General features: G+C 40.6%; 1 protein-coding gene across 3 annotated transcripts in view; it reads right to left on the bottom strand.

The window, feature by feature from the left end:
- The window catches only part of PRKCQ (protein kinase C theta), a 173,126-nt gene that overhangs the window by 143,329 nt on the left and 15,534 nt on the right, over positions 1 to 14,263 (bottom strand). Inside the window, exon 2 of one of the 3 annotated variants that reach the window (XM_072749605.1) lies at positions 11,381 to 11,616. The exons of 1 other annotated variant lie outside the window; for it this stretch is intronic. The gene's annotated coding sequence lies outside the window, so the exon portion shown is untranslated. Of the gene's footprint in view, positions 1 to 11,380; positions 11,706 to 14,263 lie in introns of those variants that run through there. One more of the 3 variants, XM_072749604.1, reaches the window with a different exon arrangement.

The following is a 14,263-nucleotide window of genomic DNA, read 5'->3' as shown; positions in this document are numbered from 1 at the left end:
TCTAACAGCTGGCACGACTAGCTTTGAAGGGCATGAGGAATGGCTCTTTAAAACCAAGACTCTCCCCACTGGTTCCTTCTGCTTTCAGAGATCCCAGCAGCACTAAAACTGAGAATTTCCTGGCTTAGCGCTGATGCCATGTTGCTGTCACCAGGGTGACACAGGTGTGACGGAGCAGGTCTCTCACCGCTGCGTGGAGGAAAGTCTGAATTGGAGTAAAACCGAGCATCCTACTTCCGAGTCTAGGCTGCCTGTCAGCTTTTAACTGAACTGTTTCCAAACGACCTGCAAAAGAAGTGCTTTTAATTTAAATAATCGAAAGTGACACGGCTAAGCATCGAGTTATGATTCTTCACATCAAGAGAAGAAATATTAGAGCATTTGATAGTTAGAGCCTCTGGTTTCCTCTCTGTGGATCCTAATGCTTTGTTTTACCATAATTCCACGACTTGTCAGTAAATGACAGTGACATGTTAGAACTTGGAGGATTTTGCCCAGATACTGACCTTGTGGACAGTCTCTGAGTTCAGCACTTGGAATCACAGATTGCATAAAAGTTATTTCCAAAAAAAAAAAAAAAAAAAAAACCAAAACCAAAACCAAAAAAAGTTCTTTCCAGAGAATACTGTGAATCCTCAGATGTGCATTTAGCTATGAAAGGCCTTTCCTTAAAAAAAAAAAAAAAAAAAAAAAATATATATATATATATATATATATATATATATAGTTTTAATTTGGTTGGAGATGCCTTCCTGTATTGAAATCTACCCCCCAGATACCACTTCCTCCACTAATCCTGAGATTGTCACTCCTTGGCACCAGCTGGGCCATTTCCATATACTCAGCAAGAGGATTATAAGACATTCCGAGTAAGTGTCTCACTGAAATCAAAATGCTCCCTCGCTGGCCTAGTATTTCACTAGTCTGGTAACCCTACAAAAATGGATATTAGGGGAGTTTGGCATGAAATCTAGTAAATCTGTGCTGACTTCTGCTGATTATCATTTTTATCCTTTTTTTTTTCCAAACAACTAAACAGAAAACTCTCTGCTATATTAAAAGCCTATTTCTCCCTTTTAAGCGAAGACCAGAAAATTGCTAGTTAGGATTCTCTTTTCAATTATCTTGCTTATATTGATGCTACATATTAAAGTCACCCCCAAGCCTCCTCTTTGCTGTACAAAGTAATATCTATTCTTTATTCTTTTTTCCAAAAAGTGTTCATATTCAAATTTCAAATGATTTTTTCCCCTACTCACTGGATAGTATCTGATTTCCATATGAACTTATTAAAATGATCAGCCCAAGGGCAGTTCTGCAATATTAAGTTCAAGATCTAGGAAAGCAAACACGTTTTGTGACAATCACCATGCTCCTTGATTCTCTGCTATAGGCAGGCGCCTGGGCTACACAAAGGGACTGAGGTTCTAACTGTGGCCGGTTCTTGTGTTTGCACCGAGAATATGAGGCCAATACAAAGCTCAGAGAGGAAGTGGCAAATCTGGGAAAAATCACTTTATCTCTGTGGGTCTCAGCTTCTTGGCCTGTAAGACATGGGAATAGAGATTAATCTCTCCCCTCTACGCCCAACCCCCTATGGTATGGGATGGCTTCTGGGCCTGCTAGGTGCTCACAATTCTGCTCTTCTAAAGTATTTACAGACACAAGCCTGTTATCCTGGAGAAAGATCCTTGTGCTCAGATGTTATAGGAATAACATATAAATGATCTGTTCAATAACATGCACACAATAAATACTCATTGAGCATGGATCATAGGCATTTCCTCCTTGCAACACTTAGTTTTAGTCGAAGCAACAAACCAGGGATATGTGAATAATGAGCATTTATGATTCTAGACCTAAGAATTCTAAGACAGGAGCAGCATCTGAGCATAATTCAGCAGCAGGACTGTCAGGTGGGATTTGCCTCCCATTTTGCAGTGTTAGATTGTGGCACACAGGGCACATACTAGAAAGTCACAGGATCAGCTCAATGTTGAATTTGCTGTCCCAGGTCACCCGTTCGCTCTGCACTTCAAATCCTTATCTAAAAAGCATAGTCACGGGATCCCTGGGTGGTGCAGCGTTTTAGCGCCTGCCTTTGGCCCAGGGCGCGATCCTGGAGACCCGGGATCGAATCCCACGTCGGGCTCCCGGTGCATGGAGCCTGCTTCTCCCTCTGCCTGTGTCTCTGCCTCTCTCTCTCTCTCTCTCTCTGCGACTATCATAAATAAATAAATTAATAAAAAGCACAGTCACTACATCATAGTTTCCTTAGGTATTCCTAGGAACACGGTGGGAAAATACACCATCCATAAGGTGCAAAGTATTTCAAGGTCAAGTTCACATGCTTTTCATTGTTTCTGCCAAACAAACTTATAGAAAGATTTCTTTCTTTACTTGGGTTCAGAAGGTCCCAGAGCCAGAGGGAATCCCCACTGCCAAGCTGTCCTTTCCCTATGTGAGAGTTCCTTCTGCAGGGCTCTGAGAAAAGTCCAGGGGTAGGAAGTGGACTCTTCTTCAGGGAGAGCACAGCTCTTTATCTGCCTGGCAGGGAGGCAGCAGCTCCCTCCGCCATCCTTTGAAGCCAGTCCTGTAGTTCTGTGTGCTCAGTAATTGGTGCACGCACACCTGCTGTGTTTACTTTTAAAAAGAAAAGAAGAAAAAGTCACACAGGTGGAGCCCGGGCGTCTGAAAATACTGTCAGCACAGCACATGCTTCCTGACATTTTCTGCTGAGCCTGCTTGGGTTTCTTTGTATCTCCAAAGGAAGGGGAAACCCAGGTGGGGATGGGTTGAGTTGGGGAAAAAGGAGAGAGGAAGAAGTAAGAGCTAGGTCTGTCTGACTAAACTAAGTTCATTCTCAGAATTAGACTTCATACATCATTTTTAAGCCAGCAGCAACTTTTCTCACCCTTATCTATTAGAGAGAAACCAACCGCTATTTTGTGGTTACATAAGAAAAGCAAACATACACCTCCAGACGCTTAAGACACTGTCATTGAGGATGACGCAGACTCACCCTAGGAGAGCACATTTTCTGACAAGGCTGTACTGTGGCCGGGGAGGGGGGGGGGTGTTATTCAGGGAGAGCCACACCAGTGCTGGGATGACCACCTGAGTGGGGAAATCTGGGCACTGGGTGCACTGTTTCCACCTGTGCCCCTCCTGGCATTCACTCTTCAAGTGCATCCTTCCTGGCTGAGAGGACAAGTCATCTTATTTAGCTTATGCTGTGTGTAGGCAGTTGTCAGGACTGGGAACCGGCAGGTCAACCCTCCTCACTATGGGAAAAGGAGAAGTCATCTCTAGACCCCTATTGCTAAGAGGGTCACACATTTTTCAGATGGTTTGCATACAGCTTCAAGGTAGGTTACCATTCTTCCCTCAGGTAAGTAAAACTCACCGTATCACTTACTATAATAAACAGAAAACCTCGTTAATTCAGTCGACCCCTCATCCCTGACTGATTTGGAATGTGTGTCAAATTTCCCAAGGAAGAGATAGACTGGACGTTGACCCTGGAGAACATGTTTTGGTGACTGTTTGCAAAGTGCTAAGACTATTTTGAGTCTTAAGTGGATATGCTGAAGTACATGAGTTACAGATATTTATGATGGAAATGCGAGTTAAAATAATATGATTGGCTACCATTGATTGAGCACCTACTATGTGCCCTATACTCACATAAAAAAAGGTTCAAAGCTGCTCTGCAAAGTGGAAAACATCTACTTTGCAGATGAAGAAACTGGGCATAGGGGTTAAATATTTCACACAAGGATTTACAGGTAAGCAAGAAAAGAGCTATGAGTTAGGACGTGAGGCCCATTCCCCTATACCAGGGCCAGCCAGTTTCTAGTTTTAAAGGTGGCTGCTCCTGACAACCCATTTTTAGCTATTTAAATTACTTTGCCTGCCCCCAAGTTGATAAACTAGAATTAAAACAATTGAACTATTTATACTGAAATTTCATTAATTCACACTTAGTTTTCTCACAACGTGTCTGGTAACACAAAGGGCTCACAACTTCTGTATATGTGGAGAGAAAGGCAAGACGGCAAAAATATGAGTGCCGTGTTTGTTTTTATTTTATTATTATGTGCAGGATGGATCCAGAGATCTGAGCCCCTTCTGCATCCCCATCTACCCTGCCCACAACCAGGGATCTAGCACTGCCATGTTTATCTCCAAAGCAACTGCTGCTTAATTGCTAAGATACTCTCTCCTTTGGGAGACCCTGTGTAACCTTTAAAGATGGGACCATGGGAAGGAAGGGCAGGATGGGTTGTTTGTATGATTATGTTTTGCCTTTTATTTTTAGACAATCTCCAACTCTGTAAGACCCACACTTTATTTTGGTCTCTAGTTTTAGTACAGAGGTAACCTCATTTTACTAACTTTATTTTATTACACTTTGTGGATACTGCCTTTTGGGGGGGGAGGGTATAAATTGAAGGTTTGTGGCAATATGGCTTTGAGCAAGTCTATCAGCACCACTTTCCAAAAGCATGCACTCACTTCATGTCTGTGTGTCACATCCCGGTAATCTTTGCAATATTTCAGGGTTATTCATTATTCTTATATTTGTTATGGTGATGTGTGAGCAGTGATCTTTGGCGTGACTATTGTAATTGTTTTGGGGCTCCATGAACCAAACCCACATAAGATGGTGAACTTAATAAATGTGTTCTGACTGCCCCTCCAACTGGTCACTCCCCCATATCTCTCCCTCTCCCTATTCCCTGAGTCAACAATACTGAAATTAGACCAGTTAATAACCCTACAGTGGCATTACGTGTTCAAGTGAAAGAGTCACACATCTCTTTCTTTAAACCAGAAGCTAGATATGTTTATACTCAGTGAGCTAGGCCTCTTGTAGCAGCTAAGTTATGAATGCAAAGGAAAAATTCTTTTTTCTTAAGGTTTATTTATTTATTCATGAGAGACACAGAGAGAGAGAGGCAGAGACATAGGCAGAGGGATAAGCAGGCTCTGCACAGGAAGCCTGATGTGGGACTCGATTCCAGGACCCTGGGATCACAACCTGAGCCAGAGGCAGACACTCAACCACTGAGCCACCCAGGTGCCTCCAAGAAAAATTCTTGAAGGAAATTAAACATGTTACATATAAATTAAACATATTACACGAATGATAAGAAAGCAAAACAGCCTTACTGCTGATATGGAGAAAGGTCTAGTGGTTGGACAGAAGATGAAACCAGACACAACATTCCCTTAAGCCAAAGTCTCATCCAGAGCAAGGTCCCAACTCTATTAAATTCTGTGAAGGCTGAGAGAGGGGACAAAGCTGTAGAAGAAAAATGTGAAGCTAGTAGAGGTTGGTTCATGATGTTTAAGGAAGACACCATCTCCACAATATCAAAGTGCAAGGTGATGCTTCAAGTTATCCAGCTCGAGCTAAGATAATTAATGAAGGTGGCTACACTACACAATAAGACTGTCAGTGTCAATGAACCAGCCTTGTGTTGGAAGAAGATGCCATCTAGGACTTCCATAGCTAGAGAGGAGAAGTCAATGTCTGGCTTCAAAGCTTCAGAGGACAGGCTGACTCTCTTGTTAGGGGCTAACGCAGCTGGTCACTTTAAGGGGAAGCCCATTTACCATTTTAAAAAGTCTATGACTCTTACAAATCATGCTAGATTTACTCTCTCTGTGCTCTATAAATGGAACAACAAAGCCAGGATTACAGCACATCTGCTCACAGCATGGTCTACTGAACATTTTAAGGTCACTGTTGAGACCTAATGGTCAGAAAAAAAAAAAAAGATGCTTTGCAAAATATGACAACTCATTGACAATGCACCTGGTCACCCAAGAGCTCTAATGGAAATGGACAACAAGAATAATGTTTTTATGTCTGCTAAGACAACACCCATTCTGCAGCCCAGGGATCAAGGAGTCGTTTTGACTTTCAAGTTTATGGTTTAAGGAATACATTTCATAAGGCAATGGCTGCCATAGATAGTGATTCTTCTGGGAAAATCCATCTATAATGATGGATCTGGGCAAAGTAAATTGAAACACTTCTGAAAAGGATTCACCATTCTAGATGCCATTAAGAACATTCATGGTACATGGGAAGAGATCAAAATACCAACATTCACAGGAGTTTGGGAGAAGTTGATTCCAGCCCTCATAGATGACTTTAAGGGGCTCAAGACTTTAGTGGAGGAAGTCACTGCAGATGAGGTGGAAATACCCAGAGAACCAGAATTAGAAGTGAAACCTGAAGATGGAATTGATCGACTACAATCTCGTGATAAAACTTGAATGTATGAGGAATTGCTTCTCATGGATGAGCAAAGCAAGTGGTTTCTTGAGATGGAATCCATTCCTAAAGATGCTGTGAAGATTATCGAAATGATGACAAAGGATTTTGAATATTATATGAACTTGACAAAGCAGCAGCAGGGTTTGAGAAGACTGACTCCAATTTTGAAAGAAGTTCTACTGGGGATAAAATGCTTTCAAACAGCACCACATGCTACGGAGAAATCGTTCATGAAAAGAAGGGCCAATCAATGTGGCAAACTTCATCAGTGTCTTATTTTATGCAATTGCCACAGCCTTCTCCAGCTTCAGCAACCACCACCCTGATCAGTCAGCAGCCATTAGCAGTGATGCAAGACCCTCTACAAGCAAAGGTTACAACTCAGTGACGGCTCAAATGATGGTTAGCATTTTAAAATAATATTTTAAAATTAATATTATGTATATTGATTTTTTAGACATAATACCATTGCACACTTAATAGACCATCTATAGTGTAAACATAACTTTTTTATGCATTTGGAAACCAAAAACTTCATTTGATTTCCTTTATTGTGATGTTTGCTTTATTGTGATATTTACAGGTGGTCTGGAACCAAACCCATAATGGCTCTGAGATATGCTATAGCACAAATAAAGCATTCCTTTATTTTCCACTGGGTTAAAGTGTTGGACTTCCTGAGATATGTAATATATTATTTCTAAAAGATTCAGAAGCCTAGTTTTTTAACAAAGATGACACATTTACTTTCAACAAAGTGGAAAGCTATATTACTTTAGGCGCCTAATAAAATATTCACATACTTTACCAATCTAATTTTTCCTAAGAAAAAATAAAAGAGATGTGACATTGTTTTCTACATACATTTACATGCTCACTGCTGTCTCAACCTAGATAGGCAAGATTCATTTAATTGAAAAATAATTTCAAAAAACTTGACTTTTCTCTCTGAGCACACTCAGGGTGGAGTAATTCATTCATACTGAAGCAAAAAGAAATTCTTAAAGCAAAAAGTTTATGTGTTAAATTAATATTTTGGGGGAGCTCTAAAAAGAGAGGTTTGGGGAAAATAGAGTCTTTAAAAATCAAGAGAGAATGTAAACTAAATTCTTTCACAGTAATTTTACCAATGAGGAAAATCAATCTGATTGTCAGAGTCAGTTTTTAGTTTAATTCCTGCCACTCAGCATCCATTCTGGAAAGTTCCTGGAAGTCTTTCTATTTCTACCATAATCAACATCACTCATGGTTCTTCATCAGATTTGCCTTTTTAGTGACCCAGCTACCCTAGCAACGTAAGTATCCATTTGCCATTCTAATGGAAAGACCACAGAACATACTGTTAACAGCAAGAAGTGAGACTATAATTAAGTCCATAGTGATTAACTCTAATTGACTTAGGCCAAAAGATGATCACAAATTAAGATAACTGAAAACTGGGTCTTTGGCTTGATTTTCTCAGCCTGTCCTAACTGTCTGAATTTATGAGATAACCATTGAAACATTCGTTCTTACCTAAGCTATTAAAGATCTGAGTCCTATGGTGTATTACAACTTTGTCTTCCTGAGTGATGGAGGTCTGCTATTATTATCTCTATGATATTGATTTATAGGCAGGGGTGAGGAGCAGGAGCAGAAAAAGTGTGAAACAGACAATCACTTTTATAATGCTGGGACCCTGGCAGAGGATCTCTAATTTACCAAATCAGGGGATTCCTCGACTCAGTTACATCTAATCATTTCTGTGCACTCACTACCGTGGGACATAAGGAAGTAGGGAAATGAGAAACATATATTTTTTTTTGCATCTGGTCCTTATGAAATTTATAAAGTAGAAAGGGAAAGAAGGAAACTAAATCAGTATGTTAAGTCAAAGCCCTGTGCTGGTATGTATATACCACATTTTGTCTATCCATTCATCCAGCAATGGTTTCTTGGATTGTTTCCACACATTGGCTATTGTGAATAATGCTGCTATGAAGAGGTGTGCAATGTCCCTTTGACTGTATGCCCACAAATGGGACTGTTGAATCATACTACGATTCTATTTTTAATTTTTTGAGTAACTGCCAAATTGTTTTCCAACACAGGCGTACCATTTTACATTCTCAACAACAGTGCACACATTTCTTTGCATCCTCACTAAAACTTGCTATCTGGGGTTTCTGAGAGTAGCCATCCAGTAGGTGTGAGGTAATATCTCACTGTGATATTTGCATTTTTCTAATGGTTAGTGATGTTGAACATCTTCTTACATGCTTCTCAGCCATTAGTATAATATCTTTGGAGAAATGTCTGTTCAAGTCCTTTGCCTATTTTTTAGTTGGGCTTTTGCTTTTTATTACTGACTTGTATATGACTTTTAGATAGTTAGTTTTTTTTTTTTTAAGATTGTATTTATTTACTTGAGACAGAGCCTGAGCAGGGAGTGGGGGTGGGGAGAGGCAGAGGGAGAGAGAGAAGCAGACTCCTTGCGGAGCAGGGAGCTCGACATGGGGCTTGATCCCAGGACCCTGGTGTCATGACTTGAGCAGAAGGCAGATGCTTAACTGACTGAGCTACCCAGGTGACCCTGGTTATTAGGGTTTTTTTCTTTTCTTTTTTTTCTAAAGACTATTTATTTATTCATGAGAGAGAGAGGCAGAGACATAGGCAGAGGGAGAAGCAGGCTCCATGCAGGGAGCCCGATGTGGGACTCGATCCCAGGACTCCAGGATCATGCCCTAAGCCAAAGGCAGGCGCTAAATCGCTGAGCCATCCAGGCATCCTTGGTTATTAGTTTTTAAATCTTATTACAAAACATTCCAGGCATACAAAAACATAAAAAAAAAATAACTTAAGGAACACCTTACACCTACAATCCAACCAAAAAGGAAAACCTAACCAATGTGTTTCAAGTTTCCAATGTCTTCCCACTGACTGCATTCTTTCATTTTCATTCTTTTTATCAAAAGAAATACTGTACAGACTATAGAGTTTGTTATTTCCACCATTTTTTGATACATGTAGTATATATCTATATGTAGCATGTTTTTCTGGCTTTAAAATTCTATTTATATTCTTCTGAAACTCCATTTATTGTGTTTGCCAGACTCATTCTTGTTGATACATACAGTCTCAATTTATTCACTTTCCTGACTTTATAGCAGTGGTTCTGAAGCTTCTGGATCTTAGGATTCCTTCACTTTCTTGAAAATTATTGAGGATGATGAAGACCTTTGGTTCACATGGATTAAATCTTTTTGCTGTATCAGAAAATAACACCGAGAAAATGCAAAAACTGCTATTTTCTAACTAAAAGTAACAATAAAAATCCATTATACATGATATCCTAGCGTAAGCATGATTTGTGATAAATAATGTTTTTAAGGCAAGCAAATGAGAAATGTGGTGCTCTTTTATGTTTTTGCAAATCTTCTTAATATCTCAGTTCATGGAAGACAGCAGGCTTTTCATATCTACTTCTGTACCCAGTCTGTTTCTATTCTAACATGCAGCCTCTGGAAAATTCCCACTGGACAGAATGAAAAGGTGAAAATGCCTTAGTAGTTCTGTAAGGTCAGTTTTGAGATGAGAATTCCCTGAAAAAGTCTTGAGGATCTCCCAGGTTCCCGGGATCACACTTTGAGAAGCACTGCTCTCTAGTATACCATGAAATACAGATACAACAATCTTATATCTGTTCTTCAGTTGATGTTTGATGGGTTTTGTTTCATTTTGTTTTTGCTTGTTTGTTTGTTTGCTGTAATAAACAGTACTGTTACAACCATTCTTGTAGGTGTTCCCTTTGGCACATGTCTGAGAGTTTCTATAGAATGTGTGTAAAGTAGGAGAACTACTGGGTATAGACACATCTTCAATTATAGTAGCTGTTGGCAAATTGCTCTCTAAAATGTAAAATCTGTAAATGCATCACTAGCTTCCAAACACCTAAAACTTCAATCAAGATGACCTCTGGAAGGCAGGAAATGGGATTATAATTTTAAAAACCAAACTATAACTAACAGTATGGAATTGTACCTGTGTGGAGAAAGATCTCTGGAATACGGAGGTGCCAGTTAGCAATGGAAAAAAAAAAAAGCTACAGAGAGAAACTCTGGCAGAGCCCATTCAAGTAATTTTGGGGAAGAAACACACATTTCTCCCTCCATCCTTTTAAATGCGCTAATCTACCATCTATCTGTTGAATTTGGCTGTGTGACCTTAGCCTAGTTACTTCACCTTTCTGGGCTTAATGTCCTCATCTTTAAAACAGTAATATTTCATGATTTTACAGATGAAAACACACCACCTGCAAGATGATTATAGATTCCCTGGGATACATGACTGACCCACATAAAGCAACAAAGAACAGTCTGTGCCCACGTCCACACAGATTTCTGAGGCAAGTGTTTCTGATGAGAGGAAACTCCAGAGTAGTGGCTTTAGGAGACAGATGGGGCTCAAAGCTGTGAAGCAAAGATGCTTAGGAATGGGATGAGGGGAGGTAAGGTTGGGGGAAGGGAAACAATATGAAGACAGTTCCCCTTTTTGATAGCAGGGTCAGCAATGTTTAGAGGGGAGTAGCTAGCTTCGGGGCTTGGGAAGTGCAATGGCTGTTGATATCTCTTCTTTTTCTTTTTTTTTAGTGGTCTCCGTGCCCAGCATAAAGCCCAATGCAAGTTTTTTTTTAATTTATTTTTTTAAGTGGGAAAGGTTTTGAACTCACGACCTCGAGGTCAAGACCTGAACTGAGACCCAGGGTCACACCCTTGACTGACTGAGCCACCCAGGCGCGCCCCCCTCCCAGCTGTTGACCTTTCCATGTGAATCCCCAATTTATTTTTTTAATTTTTTTATTTATGAATTTTTTTTATTGGTGTTCAATTTGCCAACATATAGAATAACACCCAGTGCTCATCCCATCAGGTGCCCCACTCAGTGCCCGTCACCCAGTCACCCCCACCCCCCGCCCACCTCCCCTTCCACCACCCCTAGTTTGTTTCCCAGAGTTAGGAGTCTCTCATATTCTGAATCCCCAATTTTGAAGGCATCTGGCAAGGCCCCACCTACTGGGTACAGCCCTAAGAAGAGGTACATGTCACTCACCTCCACTGCGGGAATTTTGTCCTCTCTTTCTGGGGTTGGTCACAGAAAATGAAAATAGAAGTTGTGTTTGGAAGATGATTATAGTATCAGACATTTCTTCCAATAAGTCTTCCCATCCGAATTAACTTTCATTGGGAATCAAACAGGATTGCCATGAAAAATAAAGGAGTGTCATGCCAGAACGACTCATTTGAATCTCCTCTTGGACACTGAGGATCTGTTCACACAACCTGTAGCTGACATTAAAGCCGAGGGGTTATCTGTTTGCATATCTTAGTAGTAGAATCTCTCATCTTTCTAAGTGATGCACATACAGGCTATTTTTAGGAGCTTCTATTTCAGACAACACAGATTCAGTTGAAGAAAGCAATCCTCGGAAACAGACTGCCACACGGAAAAATATTTACCAAACTGCAATTCTGTGCTATCATTTGGGTGAGGGGAAAAAGACACCCGTTGTGGTGTATGGATACCGTGAACAGACACTGAAGGCGAATTTAAGGGTGCTCAAAGTGAATTTGAATTACTTCAAGGGTAATGCGTCATACCGAGTTTATAACAGGGTAGTCATGTTTTAGAAGTGGATATCGCAGGGTGGATTAAGAAAATACGGGAGGGTTTAAGAACAATTTCTTCAACTACAGAACATTCTAGTAACAATGATTACCTTCTTGTTATTCCCTTTTTTACTTACTTTGTGCAACAAGCTTTAAAAGCAACAAATAGAAGAGACCTAGAACAGGCAAATCTGCAGAGACAGAAGGTGGAATGGTGGTTTCTAGAAGTTTCGGGGAGCTGGTCATGGGGAGTTATTGCTTAGTGGGTCCTGAGTTTCTATTTGGGATGATGAGAAAGCTCTGGAAATTGATCACAGCAGTGATGAATCTAACTAACGCCACTGCGCTGTATGCTTTAAAAAAAATAAAAAGGTAAATTTATGCTCTGTGTATTTTTACTATAAAACAGCAACAAATACATAGAAGCCCTGCATCTCCCCCCCACTGATACCTTGCCCTGTGCATCTCTCCCATTTGGCTTTTCTTGGCTTGTATTCCTTATAATAAACCAGAAATCATTAGCAAACACACACACAGAGCAACAAATAAGATCTTATTTAGGATTATAAAGCATTTGATTTATTATTGAATTTGATAACAATCTTAACTTTATTTTTTATCTCGTCCCTTCCTGTTTCCTAAATAGGCTATCCTACGCTTGTTTTCCTTAGGTCTCCAAAAACACAGTTGTGTCTTCTCTGCCCTGGGCTTATGGGACAGTCCATTTTGGTGAGAAAATGGGAGCCACAAGGCACAAATTTGCTCGAGCTTCCTTCCCTCTGGTTCAAGCTATCTCTACCTCCACTCTTCTCCCCATAGTGTCCCACGTATGATCCTGCCCACCCCCCCCACCACCAGCCACACATCTCTGCAATTACTCCCTCCCTGCACCGCTTGTCCTTCTTGTGATTTCAGCCTCTGTCCCCCTCCCATCTGCAAACACTCTCACACTTCCCATCGCCTGGCAACTTCTGACATTGCTTCTTCTGCAGATGTGGCTCTGCCTCTTTCCTCTGCCAACAAGTTTTGCAGACCATTTTCATTTCCTCAACTTCCCTTGGCTTCCCCACCCTGTGCCATTTGGCTTCTGCCACCCACCACCCTGCCAATCCTGCTGTCTCAAAGGTGGTGGCGATGCCAGCCTCCAGACCCACCGACTCGCTCTTGGTCTTCCTCCTCCATATCACACATGGCACTGGCAGCTCCCTCCCTTTCCTCCCATCGTCCCCTCCATCCCTTTGGTCACTCCTGGTCTACTGTGTTGGTTTGGTTTGCTTTGCCTAAATACTATGGAAAAAACATCCAGGTTTGGACTTGACTTTTTTTTTCTTCCCGATGGCTTCAACGATCTTCTACTTAGTGATAACTTCAAGAGCTACATTTTTCTTGAAGTCCATCTGCACGTCCCTCAGTCCTATTGTTCTCGGCTACGTATTGGCCTTCTCCAAGGGTGTCATGCACAGTCAGAATAAATAGGAACGCTACCTTTCCCTCAATGCCTCTGCCCCCAATGCCTCTGCCTCTCATCTCTCCTCTGTCTTGATCAAGGCAATTACCATCTCTTGAGTCTCCCAAGCTACACATATTGGACTCAGCGGTGAGTATTCCTTCACTTTCAACCTTTCCACACAACTATACAATACGTCCTGTGAATTTTATCTGGTTATTTATTTTCGTACTTGATCCCTACTCTTCAGTATTTTAGCTTGAAAACGTTATTTTCACTAAATTATTACAATAGATTCTTACTTAATACCAACCCCCCCACCTTTGCATATTCCATGGCAGCTATAAGAGATGCCTTTCAAAATCTCTTCCATGTTGAAACACATGGAACAGCTTCTCTGCTTAAAGCATGGAGTCCAGCCTCAAAAGTCCCATGATCTCTTCATTACAATCAAACATCAAAACTTTAAGGGAATTCAACTATGGCTAAAATTATAGGTCTAAAAAGCATTTTTGGTTTCTTAAAATGTGTTCTTCTAAATAGTTTTGAATTTGTTTTTAAAAACCCTTAAGAAAAACAAATCTTCCTTCACAAAACTAAAAAGATGAAAACAGACATAGAATGCTAATTTTTTTTTAAAAAAGGCTTAGTAAACATACGGAGTAGATATATGCAGAAACCCACAACTGATTTAATTTGCGAAACCACAGCTTTAGCTCAACTAAGGTAAAGATGACTTAGATAAAATACAACCAGAAAACTGAGATAAAAGATACGGGGTAAAGAAGTTAGGCTGATGCTTCAGCAAGTAAGCACCAAGGGTGTAGTATGAAGGTCTGGGAAATTGCTTTGGAAGCTGGTGGACTGACTCCATGGAGC

This window comes from Vulpes vulpes, chromosome 2 (genome assembly GCF_048418805.1).
Source record: "Vulpes vulpes isolate BD-2025 chromosome 2, VulVul3, whole genome shotgun sequence".
In the NCBI taxonomy this organism is placed as follows: domain Eukaryota; kingdom Metazoa; phylum Chordata; class Mammalia; order Carnivora; family Canidae; genus Vulpes; species Vulpes vulpes.
Note: the sequence above shows the minus strand (reverse complement) of the source record. Positions and strands in the feature narration are given on the sequence as shown.